The 18,725-nt window shown below is 44.1% G+C and overlaps 1 protein-coding gene across 1 annotated transcript in view; it reads right to left on the bottom strand.

Annotated features, from left to right (window-relative positions):
• LOC122796911 (ATP-binding cassette sub-family A member 13-like) overlaps nt 1–18,725 on the bottom strand; it is a 3,979,956-nt gene that overhangs the window by 1,523,005 nt on the left and 2,438,226 nt on the right. The window lies entirely within an intron of this gene.

Raw genomic sequence — 18,725 nt, 5'->3', positions numbered from 1 at the left:
ATAGCCATGTTATGTAAAGGAAATAATATACACCTGGCTTGAAACAAAATACACCCAGGAACCTGTACACAATTGTCAAAGTATATAACCACTAAGCCATCTGATCTGTATTATTTTATGATGTTCTCAACCATAGCATGCAATGCAGTCGGTTTATCATAGGGAAGGAAGACTGTGGAATCAGTACTGATTTAGTTGTCAATAACTTGCAGCACTGTCAGAGCCAAGCACCTTAGTACAATTCTGAACCACACCAGATGACATGGGGGGAACCTGTCTATGGACATATAAACACTTTGGTAATGATACAAAGGGGCCCATGTCACTGACATCTGCTGCCCCCCTACAAAGTACAACTAATAAGTACACAGTACACTACTACAAAATCAGGATATGCCATACACAATGGCCCAGACATACACTGACCTACTAGCAATATAACTAAAATGACCAAGGATAGTAAAACAACAGACAACCAGCCATCAATACACACAAATGTTTTACTGTGTTTTGTCGTCAAGTATTACAACATTACAAAACATAATTGCCTGAAATACAGGAAGCAATTGACACTTAATTATGTATGTTCTTAAACAGCATCCAATTACACTCCTCAGTTAACCCCCTAGGGGATACAGTATCAAATGATACAATGTAAATTGATTCTTCACATAACAATGGTTCTAAGTGTTTGATGAAACTGGGAAGCAGACCTTTTCCAAAAAAGTACATTGTAACCCACTACAGTCCCGATGGTGAAATGTATGACAAGTAACAGCTTTAGAATGTTTGTCCAGGTAATAACTATCTCTCACATGTTCTAACAGACTGATTCTAAGCCATGTCCTACTATTCCGCAGACCCACCTTTTGACTGTACAGGGTTCTACATGCTGTCCAGCCTTTGCACTCATATGTCTGGCCTCTTCCTCCCTTAATGTGTCTTATTCTACAACATTACTGGGATGATAGCATGAATGTCAGCACTAAATACTGATAGACCATACCTATCAACCTTCTACTGCATGACAACTGGACAAAGCCTGTCATATACGTGGAGGTCAAAGGTCCAAACACAGGGCCATATTTGAAATATTGCTGTTATACAATGAGAAAATTGCTGGTGTTACTATGTTGGTTGCAACATCTCTGTTCTGAGGGGTGTGAAGTCAGAAACACATATGGATGTTACCATTTACTGGCAGCAATGACCAGAGTATGCCACTGATTTGCCAAGGACAACACCTGTCTGGGTAACACACAAAGCATAACAGGCAAATTCATGGCCATTATGTGGATAGGCCTACAGTTCAGAGCTATGCAGACACATAACTTTGTTAGACTGACATCCGTGCAGAAGGAGCATGTATACACAAAGTCTGTAAAACTAGCAGTATTCACACCATATAACAGCAATACTCACATTTGGACCCTAAGTCTGTAACCTTCTCCACCATTTTGTTGGCCTGTTTCCACAAGTATTGTAAGAGTTATTCCCACCTGTTGTGTGTAACACACAGTAGCTATAGACCTCCAGGATGTGTTCCTAACAGCCAAGGGAAAGGGACAACCCCCACATTAAGTACTCAATTATAGGAGTGTGTTGCCATGACATTGGCTATTGGAAGGACTACCTAGCTGCTCTGCATGCAATTAGCAAGTGGGGAACATCAACTGGTGCACAGGCCATCACCTGGTCATGAGCATTACCTACAAAGGGCATGCAGGTACCTATTCCAAACATATGTCCACCAGTACTCCACACTGAGAAACAAAAAGATGTGCAGCAACCTTCTGATACAAACCAGTGCAGTGTGAAATAATAAAAAGGTATGTGAAACAAGTCAGTATATAAGTGAATGTAGTATGTGTTTTCTAATAATGGGAAATAGGATTTTGACACATTTATGTCTGAGTGAAACTTGCTATAGTGATGACCTGCTAAACAGCACCTATGGCCATAGCATCTGCCTCTCTCTCCTGTGACACAGAACTCAGCTCTGGACCATAACTCACCCTGGGAAAGTACAGCTCACACATGACAAACACTGGAGTCTCTGTCAAACACTACTGACTGTGCCACTGCTAGGCCAGCTACAGGGATACTGCACATAAACATATACTACCTGTGGATATGATTATGATACACATGTTTGTCATGTAAATCTAAGAGAACTATATAGTGTGTATACACCTTCCATAGCCAAAGAACTGGCAGATTACACACATGTGGATGGACAGGGGTGCTCATGGGTGGACTGCTGCCCATCATGGCCGTGCCACAAGTGCCACAGTAGGTGTCACCAGGCATGTTTTGGACTGTCATGGAGTCACAGACATGTGTCAAATCTAACACTGGACATATTCTCAGGGTCACAAATGCAACTCTCCATGCTATGTGTGGCAACATCCTTGATCTTGGAGATGCCCACCATTATTATGCTGAGGTCAGAGATAGATGGTTGGGTGATATGGTGGCAATTATCAACTGTGGGATTTTTGTGCCACAGCATGTGGTGGGAGTTAGGCATCAGCCACATGGATGTAGAACGCCACATGTGCTGGGAGTACAATGGTGTAAAACTGTAAACCGTGGCCACATTTGTCACTCAAACACACACAGTCAGAATACTGATCTCACACACACAAACATACACACTTGGCTCACCTGAGATTAGAACAACTACCTATGTAGGTTTTGCTATTTCACTGCTCTGAATTTATTGCACACGCCATGGAGAAAGTAGGGTGAAGTGTGCTCCACAGTCCCTCTCAGGTGAACAACATCCACTGGCCTTGCACATTATGGCAATGGGAGATGTCCTGGGTGAGAATGGCCAAGAAATACAATCAGCTACAGAAATATACACAATGACCAACACAGATATAGGCATACACACATTTGCCACACCTGCAGTTAGCAGCCCTGTCTATCTCATCATTCAGTCCATACTGTTACAGAGTTTGGACACACAGCACATGCCTTATTGGGCTGAAGAGTGTCATCAGTTACCTGTATGGTCGATGGTGACAGCGGCCCTCATACTGTGGACCTTGGGACATGTACAGGGGTACCATGGTGTGAACATATTATACCCAGCACCCCACCCACATTGCATATAATACTCACCCATACTCATGATAATGCTATGACAAACCCAGAATCACACATTTACCAGGAATGAAATTCAAACCATTCCCTCTCTATGTAATTATTGCTATTACTCTGATATGCATTTATCACACATGCCACAGAGCAAGTAGGGTGACGACAGTCCCATGGCTTTCCTAAGGTGAACAACATCACCATCCCTTGTAATGTATAGCACTGTGCAGTGTATTTGGAGAATGTGGCCTTAGAATGCTGTCTCCTACAAATATGCCCACTCATGCACACTTGCAAACACACACACACACACACACACACACACACACACACACACACACACACACACACACACACACACACACACACTCACATATGCCAGGACTCAGAGCGTAAACCACACCTGTCTACTCATTGGTAGAACAATGTTATGCTGGTACTGCAAGCTCAAGGTAGCCCATAGGGTGAAGAGTGTCACAAGGTATCTTTGCAGTGCAGTACTGTAGCAGCCCTTTCCAAGTATAGCACTGGGGGGTGTATTGGGTGAGAAGGTCCTCAAAGTATTTTCAACTACAAGTTTACAAATTCACTAACACTGCTATGCTCAGTAATTTACACAGACACATTTGTCAGTACTGAGATCCATTGTTGCAAGTGTCCCTGGGGTGTGTACCAGGCTAATGTCCATGGAGATATGAGAAGAGTAGGGCATGTGACTACACTGGTATCATGGCATCTGACATTTGTCAGCATGCCATCTATCGACTACTGCCAGGGTGACAGTTATATTCACCATCCACTCATCTGGATTTCTCCTGAGGGCCAGTGAGGTGCTTTGATTGACATATATGCAACATATATTGCATAACGTGGCCATTGTCTGGGTTATGGGCCTGTCCCCAAGCATGTTCTGTTGAATGTGGTAATGCGGATGAGGTATCCATGGCATGTGGTACATACAGATTGTGGTTTCCTAGCTGTGGCATTTGTAATACAACTGGGCAGACATGGCATTGTCAGTCAAGCAGGGATTGCCTGTAAGTAGGAAGATGTGACCAGGAACACTAGGAGGTGTTGGGCTCTTTCCATATCAGACAGTTGTTTCATGCCTAGGGTCATACATGTCAGGTACACTTGCAGCCTACCCAGTTGTTGAAGGTGTCTACTGAGTTACATGGCAAATGGGCCACTGGACCTGCTGATTGGCCTAAGAGTGGGGAGTAGAGGGATACATTGACCTCTTCATTCCTGGATGACACACACTTAGTTATACAATGTGTCACATGGAAAAACTTTCTGTTCACAGTGGCAGTGTGGTTGTCAGAAGAGAGGTTGCTGTCAAGCTGTATTCACAGACCTCCTATAAGGACATCTGTCTCCATCAGACTACCACCAATGTGGTCATTTGTGGACAACACATTGATGCAACAGGGGACAGGGACACATTTCTTGACATTGAGACTAAGGCCAGTGTTCTGACAACAGGTGGAGGTATCAGTGGCAACTTTATGCAGGATGTTAACATAATGTGGTGATGCAAACAGACTCTCCCAATTAGAAATTGTCTGCAAACATTGTTAACCACAGTTCATTCCTGTTGGGATGGATATCAGAGCCACACACAACACACAGGACTGGACCTAGGACAAGAACCTGTGGTACTCCACACATGACTGTTTGGCAGTCTGACACCACTCATGACTGTTTTGCAGTTTGACATGTAGTCCATTGCTTTCACACTGTGATATCCATCTGTGAGCTCATTTGCAGACCACTTAGTGACATAGGGAGTAATGAATAGATGAGTGTGTTTGCCTATGATTCCTGAGTGTGGAATTGTATCACATGACTACAAGAGCCATATATCTTGTTTTGGACTCCATATTGTTCTATAGTAATATTACATGATGAACAGATTATATGACTGAAGAGTGTCCACAGCTACCACAAACGTGGCCCTGTACAGTGGATATGTGGTAGTTTGCTGGGTGGACAACACAAAGTGTAGAAGAAACCCACCCCCCAATGGGTATGGATCACAATGTTAATGACATAACCACAGACAGAGACACACACACACACTTGCCAGGACTGAGCTTCAAACCCCTACCTAACTAGTTTACTGCACTATAGTATTATACATTTATCAAACACCCCACAACGCCTACATATTTGAGCATTTTCCAAAGGTATCTTTAAAGGTGATTGACATCAGTAGCAGGGATAAAGGAGGAGAAAGGGAAGTGTAATAAGTGCCAGTGGCCTCAAAATCATGTTTCCATAACTATAGACACTCTCACACAAGCACACTTTTACATTTGCCGGGACTGAGATTAGAACTCCTATCTAACTGCACTATAGTATTACACATTTATCAGACACGATACGAAGCTTACATATTTGAGAGCTGTCCAAAAGTATCTTTAACAGTGAGTGAAATCAGCAGCAGTGATAAAGGAGGGGAAAGGGAAGTATAGTAAGTGCCAGTGGGCTCATAATCATGTAAATTAAGCAGACCCGATCCAGAGAGAACATCAGCTTTAATGTAGACAACCAAACTGACTAAGCGCTTTCACCCACAATTGGGCTTCATCAGAGTCAGTTAACAATACAGCGATGTTCTCTCTGGCTCAAGTCTGCTTAATTTACTAGTTTTACAAGTGTATTTTGCTATGGGCTCAAAATCATGTTTCTACAACTACAGACACTCTCACACAAACAAACACACTTTTACATTTGCCAGGACTAAGATTAGAACTCCTACCTAACTAGTTTACTGCACTACAGTACTACACATGTACGAGACACACCACAAAGCTTACACATTTGAGAGCTATCCAGAGGTATCCTTAATGGTGAGATCATCAGCAGCAGTGATAACAGAGGGCAATGTAAAAAGGAGTGAGTGGGAATGGCCTCAGAATCATTCACCTATGAACATACACACAAACAGACACACCTTTCTGTTTGACAGGACAGTGATTAGAATCGCTACATAAATAGTTATTGGTACTCTACTGTTACACAGTTATCAGAAGCACAATAGAGCCTATAGGGCTGAGGGCTAACAAAAAGAATTTGTACAGTGACTGACTGCAGCACATGCACTGATATAAGGTAATGGGATGTACACTGGGTGGAGATGGAGTAAAACAGATATCCCCTCACACACACACACACACACACACACACACACACACACACACACACACACACACACACACACACACACACACGCCAGGACCGAGATTTAAAACCCTATCTATCTTCTTATTTGCTGTAGGAAGTTATGGATTTATTGCATGCGCTATTGAGATCTGAGGCTTCTCCAAAGGTACATCTAAGGTGACATACATCAGCAGATAGTGTAGAGTGGAACTATGGGATGTGTACTTAGTGGGAAAAGCTTCATAATGATACTGTGTCTCTCACTGTGTGTCTCTCTTCTCCATGTGTATGTGTGTGAATGTTTGAATTTTTGTAGCATGTTGGCCTTATGACATGTGTGCGTATCACACAATACTGATGGGGACTTACCACATATCTGTCATCGACAGCTGGCTGTGGGTTTTCCTGTCCAATGTGTGTATGTGTGAAGAACATAGGTTCATAGATTCATAGGTAGGTACTAGGCTATCGGCCCAAGGGCCTATGTAAGCCTAGCCAACAAGGTTCTCTGGCTTACGCCACCCAAGAAGGTTATTTTCCTGTGCCACTGTCAAGCAGAGACACAGAACTGATCCTCGGGGTGTATTTCCTATTTCCCATCCACTCATCAAGATTTTTCTTGAAGAGTGCTAATGAAGAACTTTGCTTTGTTCCAGAGTATGTGAAGTCTCTGGGTCAGGAATATATCCCTCCAGCATGTTCTGTTTATTGTGGTGACAAGGTATAGGTCTCTAGAGCATGTAGCTCAGAGGGATTGGGATTTCTTTAGGTGTAGCATGTCCAACAGCTTTGGGTTTGACATAGCTTTATATGTTAGACAGAGATCACCATGGAGTAGGCGATATGCTATGGAATAAAGCTGGAGTTTTTTGAGACTGTCAGTGTATGGTATTTGTTTGAGGCCAGTAATCCTCTTTGTGAGGTACTTCTGTGGCCTTTCCAGCTGCTGCAGATGTCTTGTGAGGTACATTCCAAAAGGGGAGTTGTACTCTATAATGGGTCTAATGAGTGTCGAGTAGAGTTCAACAATGACTTCTTTTATCCTGGATGAGAACCCTTTTATGATGAGGTGTGCCACATAGAAGGGCTTCCTGACTACTGTGGCGATGTGACTATCAAAGGAGAGATTACTGTCCACCTTGGTCCCAAGGTCTCTTATCACACATTTGGTGTTAAGTAGATTGCTGCCTATGTGGTAGTTCATGGGTATAGAGTTTTTACCAAAGGGGATGACACTGCACTTTTTGGCATTGAGCATGAGGCCATGGCTCTGACACCAGGCATCTGTCTCAGCGAGGCCCTTCTGTAGGATGTCCACATCATTTGGTGACTTGACTATGGCTCCTAGCTTGCAGTCATCTGCGAACTTCATTAGCCAGAGGCCTTCTGTGTTAGCTTGTACTTCAGAGAAGTAGATACCAAACAGGAGAGGTCCCAGGACTGAACCCTGTGGTACTCCACTTGTCACTGGTTTGAGGTCAGATTTGGAGTCTGCAACTTTTACAGTGTGGGTTCTGTCAGTGAGCCAGTTGGCAACTCATCTTGTGATGTAGGGATTTATACCTAGTTTACTGAGTTTAGCTATAATTCCAGAATGGGGGATGGTGTCGACAGCCTTGGAGAGGTCAAGATAGGCTGAGTGAACCCCCTTACCCTCATCTACTTCTTTGGTGACTGCCTCAAAGAAGTCAATCAGGTTTAGGAGGCATGATCTGCCTTTCACAAACTCAAACTGCGTAGGATCCAGAGTTTGGAGGTTACCAATGCCTTTGGTTATGAGTTCCATGATGATAAGTTCCATGGCCTTGCAGACCAGGCTCATCAGGCTAATAGGTCGATAGTTCCCGGGAACATTGGTGGCTCCCCCTTTGTGGAGTGGGATAATTATTGCTGTGCACCATTCAGTGGGCACAAAGCCTGATGCAAGGCTATTACTGAACATAGTCCTTAAGTGGGGAGCCAGTTTGTTCTGAAGTTCATGTAAAACACAGCCTAGGATATTGTACAGTCCCATGGATGCTGTGTTATTGGCTTTAGATAGTGCAGCTTTTACCTGAATAGTTGCGATTACAGGGACTCTGCATTCTTCCTGTATAGATATGGGCCCTTTAGGGGGTGGGGGTAAAGTTAGCACTGAACCTATCTGCTAGGATGTTGGCAATATCAGTTGGTTCTGTAATTTTTGTGCCGTTGTGCTTTAACTCAGAGAAGATCTGGGTGTTGCCATTGAGATTCTTGACATAGCTATAGAATGCTTTGTGATTGTCCTTAGAATCAGTGGTGATTTTGTTTTCGTAGCTAGCTTTGGAGGATCTTATAAAGGATCTCAGCTTCTTACTGAGTCTGACCAGGGAGCTCCTTCACTCATGGGATTTTACTCTCTTTTGCACCAGTTTCTTCCTTCTGTTGTACAATTTGTTTATGGCAGGGGACCACCAGATTGGCTTCCTTTTTTTGGAGGATAGTGTCTTGGTTCTGTTAGCACGATCCATGCATTCGTGTAAGTGCTTATAGAGTGCATTTGTGTAGGATTCAGCAGTTGTAACTGTATTGTCCATCTGCATGGGTGTCATGAAGTTCACCACTTCTGTCTTAAGAAGCATGAAGTTGGCTTTGGAGAAATTATTTACCGTGGTCTTCTTAATGGGGGGTGGGGGCGGAATGTGGATATCAAGGGTGATTAGCTTATAGTCGGATTGGACCAACAAAGAGTTGACTTCAGGTGTGGAACACTGGTCACTCATGTTGGTAATGACTAGGTCTAGGATATTGTTGTCCCTGGTGGGGAAGTGGATAAGTTGATCCAGGGCATTGGAGTTTATGAATTCCAGAAAGCGTTGAGCTAATGAGTTGGTACATGAATAGTTTTCCCAGTTAATGGTGAGGTAGTTGAAGTCGCCCATTATTAGAGTGTTTGGTTGAACCCTAATATTTTCCAATACATCAAGAAAAGAGGAGTGGGAATCCTGGGGCATGGTGGGGGATGTGTAGCAATTTACAATTTGGATTACAGTTTTGCCCAGAGTTAGTTGCACTTGGATAACCTCAGATGCATTATGCTGAGCAACTAGCCTGGAGATGTGGATATCCTTAATGAATATGGACTCACCTCCACCTTTGGTGTTTCAGTCCAGATTACATGGCCGAAAAGTGTGGTATGAGTTATAGCCTGGTAGTGCAGGGGGCTCTCTGAAGCCTTGAACCAGGTCTCAGTCACTGCACAGATATCGATGTTCTCCATTTTAAGGAGTGTCTCAAGTGAGTGCATTTTGAGATTTAGACTTCTAGCACTGAGTAGCATTACCCTCAGTTTTTGCTTTACATTTTGGTGTGTGTGCACAGACATCTTCAGATAACAGTTATCTATGGTCCACTGTGGTGTCAGACATGGGCTTTATTTCTAAGTGTAGGAGTATGCCCAGTATGACCTTCTATATTGCTTGGGGGCATCCATTCCAGGGAGATTGTACTCCAGTCCATGGTTTTGTGTGCTACAGCTACATCTAGCAAGCTATTTTTGCAGGATATCTGTAGATAGGTTGCCAAAATGGAGACACAATTGGTCCAAACATGGGGGGGATACTGTGCGTAACTATGCTTCCTATTACTGTCTGTGTTGCTTGTGTAACATGTTCTGTTTTAGCATAGACTCTTGGACATATGTACTGTTTTACAGTATAATGTATTGTGTCATCAACTACTGACAGATATCATTGTTTGCTCACAGTTGTTTACCAGGGAAATATAAGAGCAATGCAGCAGAGACCAATATTGTGAGGCAAAGACTAGACATTGTGGCACAATCCTGCCATTGTGGAGGGGTGGCTACAGACAATTGAGTGATGGGTCTGTGTAAATGGTCCAGCACCTTGGTGCTAAGCTGCCTGGGGATCCCATTCTTGTGCATTTCTCAACTTAACTGAATGGCCATATACTGCTGTGGCCATACCTCTCAGCTGTACAGATTTGGTCAGGTTATCCAAAGGCAGGACTCGTATATCTGGTGGATTTCCCTTCACATTGTGGTTTACAACCAGGTTTGTGGTTATCCATTCATGGGTTTGCAGTCAGGGGGAAGTATGAGCAGACATTTGAGTTTCAGACTTCACACACTCCATGATATCCAGGCATTTCATTCTAAGCCTTTTAGTTTAAGCACCTGGGCTTCAGACCAGTTTTACATTAAGAAGGTTTGTGGTCTGCACTGTAGTGGCAGAACAGGTAGCTTACATCCTTCTAAGTTGGGAACTGCTGATTGAGGGCTCAGTGTCTGTTATTCTAAAAGTGTATTAATTCTGGTTTAAGCACTTGGGCTTGAGGCCAGTTATTTTGCATTAAGAGGGTTCGTGTTCTGCACTCTTGTGGGAGGAGAGGCTGGACTCTGTCCTTCTGAGCTGAGAATTTCTGGTTAAAGGCTTATAGTGCCTGCATATTTGAACTGCTTCTTACTGAAATTGGTACACCTTGTTTGCTGTAGCATAGACTAGATCCAGGCCTGCTGAATCTAGTTTGTTTGTATAACTTGAGCACTAATCCAGGCATTCACTTGTATTTATTACTGCTTGGTAGTAACTTGATTAAAGTGTAGCTATCATTTCTAAGTCTTTTGGATTAAGCACTTGGGCTTCAGACCAGTTGTTTTACATTAGGAAGGTTTGTGGCCTGCACTGTGGTGGCAGGACACGTAGCTTACATCCTTCTAAGTTGGGAACTGCTGATTGAGGGCTCAGTGTCTGTTATTCTAAAAGTGTATTAGTTCTGGTTTAAGCACTTGGGCTTCAGGCCAGTTATTTTACATTAAGAAGGATCGCGGTCTGCACTCTTGTGGGAGGACAGGCTGGACTCTGCCCTTCTGAGCTGGGAATTTCTGGTTAAAGACTTATAGTGCCTGCATATTCTAACTGTTTCTTACTGAAATTGGTACACCTTGTTTGCTGTAGCATAGACTAGATCCAGGCCTGCTGAATTTAGCTTTGTTTGTATGCTTGTTGTTTGTTTATTTCCCTGAAACGCTAATTCCACCTAAAACGCAGTCTTTTAGCACTTCTGTGGATCCCTAGTGATATCTGCATTGCTTACCGTACTTATTTCCTTGTTTCACTTGAAAGAAAGTTACTGTTTGTCATTTTTGCATTTAAGTTACCTGTAACACATTGCATTTAAGTTACCTGGCACTTGCTCACTAAAGCAATTATATAAGTCAGCTCTAAAAAATTAAAAGCACTACACCCTCACAAACTCCCCTTGAGTACCTTGTTCCCCAATGGCCCTTTTTTCAATTATAAAGGAATTCCCAATACTATTCTAGCATGTCCAAAGGTCAGTTGTCAATCTCCTCCCTGGTCCAGCTGGTGAATCTGTGAATCTTGAGGCAATGTTACAACTGCCTCATGTACACAGACAACCCTCTCCTCCTCCCAACAAATTCCAACACATGTGAGAGATGCAACCATATAGCCAAACTGGAGGCTAACCTCTCTCAACTCAGTACTGGAGTAACCAGTCAGGAGGAGAAGGAAACCACACTCACTACAATTCCAGTCTCACATAGACCTACCATGACAACAAACCAAACACATAAACACACAAAAACATACTCGGAGGCTCTAAATAAAAATCTGCCTAAGCAGCAGAGACCTCCAAAGCAGACACCCAAGCAACCGCTACCCCAAAACAAAACACATGCAACACATAGCTCACAAAGCCAGTGTGCTGAACATTCACAGCCCTTAAGGCTAAACAACACACCTGATACACTTGTAATAGGTGACTCTATCGTTAGGAACACTGACGTCGCGCTCACCAGGCTGATCAAGGAGAAGGTCACGGTGAGCTGCCTGTCGGGCGCTAGGATCCGCCACATAACACAAGCACTCAGTTCACTCCAAGGCAAGTACAAATATGACTCAGTCATTGTCCATGCTGGTGTGAATGACCTGAGACGTACCTCCCTGGACTACATGAAAAGAGAAATAGAGGAGCTCTATGAGCATGTAGCCCAGGCCGGTATGACCCTGACATTGAGTAGCATCTTACCCTCACCAAGAATGATGCCACAATATGAAGACAAGATGATCATTTTCAACAATTGGCTTAAGTATTGGTGTCATTCAAAGGGGATCCAATGCCTGTCAGCCTGGGATGACATGCTCGACAAGCCACGATGCCTCTCTAGGGACGGCTTGCACCTGTCACCCCTGGGCTTTCGGATATTGGCAAAGGCTCTTGCTACCCCCATAGTGCCTTTTTTAGGCAAGGCTCAAAAGACAAACCAACCTCCATAGGTATCACAAGGGATAAGAAACTAAGAGTAATGCTACTCAACGCCAGAAGTCTAAACCTCAAGATGCACGCACTCAAAACTCTCCTTAGCATGGAGAACATCGATATCTGTGCAGTAACAGAAACCTGGTTCAAGGCTCCCGAGAGCACCCCAGCACTACCAGGTTATACCTCATACCATGCTTTTCTGCCCCAAAACTTGGACCGAACCACAAAAGGAGGGGGAGTATCAATATTTGTCAAAGATACCCACACCTCCAGGTTGGTGGCACAGCACGAAGCATCAGAGACTATCCATGTGCAACTAACAGTGGGTAAAACTGCCTTCCAGTTTATAGCCTGCTACAGACGACCCTCCCAACACAGGAACCCTTCTCGGCCTTCCTGAGAATACTGGAAAATATGAAGGTCTCTCCAAACACCATTATATTGGGCGACTTCAACTACCCAAACATAGACTGGGAGCATTACTCTAGCTCCAAAACCCTAGCCCAAAGGTTCCCAGAATTTATAAACTCCAATGCTATGGAACAACTTGTTACCACTCTCACAAGAAGGGAAAACATACTGGACCTGATCATCACCAACATGGGGACACTATGCTCCAGACCAGAAGTGTATCCCTCACTGGTAAGATCAGACCATAAACTAATCTCACTGGATATTCACATCCCGACCCCACCCCCTGCCCAGAAAACCACAGTGAAAAACTTCTCTAAAGCAAATTTCACATGCCTCAAAACCGAGGTGGAATCCTTCAAAGCCCCCAGGCCTGTGGAAAATACAGCCCAGACCGCAGAATCCTTTATAAACGCATTCTATGAACACCTTCAGGAATGCATGGATCATGCAATCCCAAATAAACCCAAGACCCAATCCTCCAAAGGCAGCCGTCCTGTCTGGTGGACCCCAGCCATAAACAAACTATACAATAGAAGGAGGAAGCTACTACATGATAGAGCAAAATCCCAAAAAGGTAAGGCATCTCTGATCAGTATTAGCAAAAAACTACGGGCACTCATAAAATCGTCTAAGGCCAGCTTCGAGAGAAAAATTGCACAGGACACTAAGGATAATCACAAGGCTTTCTTTAGTTATGTTAGGAACCTGGGTGGGAATTCCCAGATATGCTCAGAATTAGTCCAAAATGACCAAAAATACACCGAGCCCACAGACATTGCCGACATCCTAGCTGACAGGTTCAGTGCAAACTCCGCCCCCCTCCTCACCAACATGGCAAATATCTATCCCAACAGAGTGCTGCCCCCCTGACATCTCAGATGCTCAGGTAAGAGCAGCCCTCTCCAAAGCTAAAAACACAGCATCAATGTGACCAGATGGTGTCCCGGGCTGCATCCTACATGAACTCCAAGAAGAGCTAAACCCAAACATAAAACTACTGTTCAATCTTAGCCTTACTACAGGATATGTACCCAAAGAGTGGCGTACAGCAACAGTGGTCCCTCTCCACAAAGGTGGTGCCTCAACGGATCCTGGAAACTATCGCCCCATAAGCCTGACTAGCTTGGTCTGCAAAGCTATGGAAAGGATCATCATGGACCTCATAAATAAAGATATTGGGGACCTACAGACACTGGATCCTACCCATTTTGGCTTTGTTAAGGGCAGATCCTGCCTCTTAAACCTGGTTGATTTCTTTGAAACAGTCACCAAGGCCATTGACGAGGGGAAGGTGGTCCACACAGCCTACCTGGACCTCGCAAAAGCCTTCGATAAAATACCCCACTTGGGCAATATAGATAAGCTCACCAGCTTAAATATAAACCCCTATGTCACTAGATGGGTTGCAAACTGGCTCAAGGACAGAACCCACATGGTTAGAATTGCTGGAGCCATGTCAGACTCCAAACCAGTTACAAGTGGCATCCCACAAGGCTCAGTCCTGGGACCTCTCTTGTTCGGTATATATTTCTCAGCGGTACAGGCCAACACAGAAGGCTGTGGCTGACCAAGTTCGCAGATGACTGCAAACTGGGCGCCATAATCAACTCTCCAGCCGACACAAGCATCCTCCAAAAGGGCCTCATAGAAACAGACAACTGGTGCCAGAGCCATGGCCTCAAGCTTAACGCCAAAAAGTGTATAGTCGTCCCCTTTGGCAAAAACAAAGTGCCCACAAATTACCACATAGGTGGTAATCCATTAAGTACAGAAGAAGTCATTAGGGACCTGGGGATCCAAGTTGATAGTAATGTCTCATTTGACAACCACGTGGCCAAAGTGGTTAGAAAAACATTTTATATAGCCCACCTAATCATGAAGGGATTCACATCTAGATCAGGGGAGGTCATCGTGCCTCTTTACTCATCCCTCATCAGGCCTATAATTGAGTACAATGCCCCTTTTGGGATGTACCTTACCAGACACCTGCAGCAACTGGAAAGACCCCAAAAGTACCTCACCAAGAGGATCAAAGGGCTCAAATAGATGCCATATGCTGCCCGGTTAAAGAAACTCCAGCTCTACTCAGTGGCATACCACCTGCTCAGAGGCGATCTGTGCCTGACATATAAAGCCATGTCCAACCCGGAATTAATGGACATGCTGCACCTCAGAAAATCCAAATCACATCGAGCTACACGCTCGAGAGACTTGAACCTCAGCACTGAAATAAATAGGACATGCTGGAGGGACTGATTCATAACCCAGAGGCTCCCTTCACTCTGGAATAAAATCCCAGTCCAGTTTAGGCAGAGTCCCACATTGACTCTCTTCAAGAGGAATCTTGATGAGTGGATGGGAGATTGTAGGTTTACCCCAGCTATCACTTCTGTGTCACTGTTAGACAGAGGCACAGTATACTAACCTCAAAAAAAGGCATAGCAAAATTAATTTAAAATGGGTGGCGAAAGCCAAACACACTCTGGCTAGGCTTATAAATGCCCTAGGGTAGATAGCCTAGTATGAACCTATGAACCTATGAACCTATTTATGCCCCACCCCCTGTAATTCTTTCCTTTTCCCAACAGTATGGTAGCAATATCTCAGATGTATTCCTATAGTTTTAGCATTACCACAGCAGTATTTATGTCTTTGCCCACAATTCTTGCACTTGTACATGGAGAGGCATGCTACTGACATTTGTCAGCAGAGCCTTGCATTTGTTTTCTGTTTAATGTGTTATGTTTTTATGTCACAACCACAAAAAGTGCACTAACAGCCTCTGTTTGCCTTGAGGGGCAGGCTCAGGAAGTTTCTCCTCCAAGTCCCTCTCTGCCTGTGGTGATCTTGGCAATGGTGTTGGGCTCTGTGCCCCCTCCCCATGTTGTTATACATACTGTGTAGCATGGCACATAATATGAACATTTGTCCACAGGTAGCTGAAAAATACTGCAAGGCTCCACCGGATATGTCAAGGCAGCTGAAACGTGACTTGAGCATCCCACATACACACTCTGTAATGATCCTGGTTTGTGCATATGCCTCATTATGGCATTCTTGTTTGGGAGTGTGTGCATTTCTGATGGGTGTCATCAGCCACAGCTCCAATGCATAGCCAGCATCCTCCACTAGATGGTCTATTGGGATGTCCCCCCTGACAAACCCCTAATACAGCTGTGAGGAATTCCAGATGTGGGAGTCATGATACTTCCAGGGCTACCATCACACAATTGCATGATAATGCCATGGGCATCACACACAACCTGGCAGTTGATGGAAGGCAAGCACTTCTGGTTGATATAGACCCTACCCTGCTCACTAGGTGGTGCTTTGATGTAGATGTGCATGTGGTGTATGGCACCCTGTACCTGTCGGTATTCAGCTACATGGTGGAAGAGACACATATTGCTGGTGAATTCCACACAGGTGTTAGGGAAGTGGATGTGTTCACGGACATGTGGTAGCATGGCATCCAGGAACTGATGGAGTACTCTGGATGCAGATGCCTGTGACACCCCCATGATATCCCCAGTAGGTGTTTGGACAGGCTACACATACCTTAGTATCTGCTGGGATGGGTTCTCCTTTGTTTGTTCTGGATGTGAGGCAATGCCGGCATAGCTCCACAATTTGCTGACATATGTCCCTGTCCACCCTGTAACACTCTACAATCTCCAGGTCATGTAGCCCCTGATAGGTCACCCTGGGTCTGAACAGTCTCTTCCTCCTCCTGGGTCTGCGCCGATCAGCAGCATTATCCTCCTCACCACCGTCAGCCTCCAGCACATGGTGATATATCTGAGCAATGGCAGCCCCTAGCATTTTGTCAGTTTAAATTCCCAGGTTTACTCGGAAGGTACAGAGTTTGTGGGAAAACATAGACTGAGGGGTGTTTTCATACTTTATAGTGGTATGATGCTACTGCTGCCTGTCAGATTGACAGTTTCTGATTCATTCCAGATGCCAGCTTATTTTCTCATGGCTTGGATTTAGCCACTGTGAGTGTTAGAAACATTACTGGTGATTTGTGGATGGTTGCCTTTATTCTGCTGTTGCCCTTTTTGTAATTAGTTTTTACTTGCATCTCCTCATATTTACAGCTCTGCACCTACCCGCCAGCTGTATTATATTTACAAGGCCCATTATGAGTTGCAAGACTCCCATAGTACTGATTTCTACATCAGTTCACCTTTATTTTGTGCTGTTGCCCTTTAATTCTATTTTACATGTCCTCCCATCTTCAGCTCTGCAGCCACCTGTCAGCTGCATTATTCGAATGCTTTCATTGACCAGTTGTGGGTTGCAGACTCCCATATTGCTGGTTTCTACAGCATTTCCCTTGCTCTGATACTTCCTTTGCCTTTTCCTTCTACCCTTCCTCTTCCAGCCTATTGGTAGTGTAAACAGCAAGATAAGCCCCTCCTCTGCATGTGCACACTCTCTTCAGTTCATGGAGTATGACTACACAGCCTCAGATACACCCCCTCTCCTAGCTGTGCTTAGCTAAGCAGACACCAGGCAACAGGGCTCCAAAGTGCTTCCAGCAAGCATGATATACCCCCTTTTCATGTTCCTTGCTCCTCCTGCCTACACAATGGTGTTAGAGCACCTACATGGTTAGGTTCAGTCTGACACTTAGAAATTTCCCTCTCCAAACTGTAATTCAGCATAAGTCCCCTCATTTGCATACCCCACTGCCTTAAGCCCTAGTTATTGCACTATTCCTGAGCCTTTCTCCTTAGCAACCACTATTCCCTGCCTATGTTTACTTTCTGCATGCCATTGACTATAATGGCAAAATGCAGAAAGTAGTTCTACTGCAATTTCCTCCCATTTCTACATGTCCTCCCCCCTCCCACAAGCATGCCACATCCCCTGCCCTCAATGGCCGAATTTGGCCAACATAAAATAAATTTATAATTTTTAAATTTTAGAGTGGTTTTGCATGCCAATGGCCATATATTTGGCCACTGGCATGCAAACCCTTATTAATACATGCTTTCTGGAGTGCTGACATAGCTCTATTTTGCAGGTTGCAGAAATGTATTCATTTAGTAACCAAATACATTTCTGCAAGCTACACTGTTCCAGCACGAAACAAGCCACTTTGCGGGATCGCTAATATAGCTCATTTGCATGGTTTTAACCAGAAAATGAGCTAATTAGCATCCTGCATGGCTTTCCATGCAGGAACAGTGCAGGGCTGCTCATACACATCAAAACAGCATGTACGTGGCTCGCAAAGCGGCCATTTTTCGTGCAGGAGCGGTTACACTGTTCCTGCACAGAAATTTGCTGTTAGTGAATCTGGCTGATAGCGCTCATTATGCAATCAAATAGCTGAAAAATGTCTAAGAATTATGTCTCTCAGTTTGCAGTTGGTCTTCCCTACATAGAAGGAGGTGCAGCATACACACCTTGCTAAATAAATGACATTGACAGAATTACAATTTGCCAATAATTTTGGGGTATAAACCCTCTTACTAATAGAGTGGACAAAATCCTGTGTCTTAGATATGTATTTGCACGCTTTGCAACACTGGCAGGGATATGTTCCTATCCTCCCACTGTGAACCGCCTTGCCTCTTTCCTTATCATATAAAATCTGTTTTAAATTCTTATTCCTTTTAAAGACAAAGTTAGGAGCCTCACCTACCAGTTCCTTCAATGTATCATCTAATTGCAAAATTCTCCAATTACCTCATATAATTTCACAAATTTTACTAAAGTCAGTACTATATTTAATACATAAATTCACCATGTTCCTA

Source organism: Protopterus annectens, chromosome 3.part0, assembly GCF_019279795.1.
Source record: "Protopterus annectens isolate FY-2018-M chromosome 3.part0, PAN1.0, whole genome shotgun sequence".
Taxonomy (NCBI): Eukaryota; Metazoa; Chordata; order Ceratodontiformes; family Protopteridae; genus Protopterus; species Protopterus annectens.
Note: the sequence above shows the minus strand (reverse complement) of the source record. Positions and strands in the feature narration are given on the sequence as shown.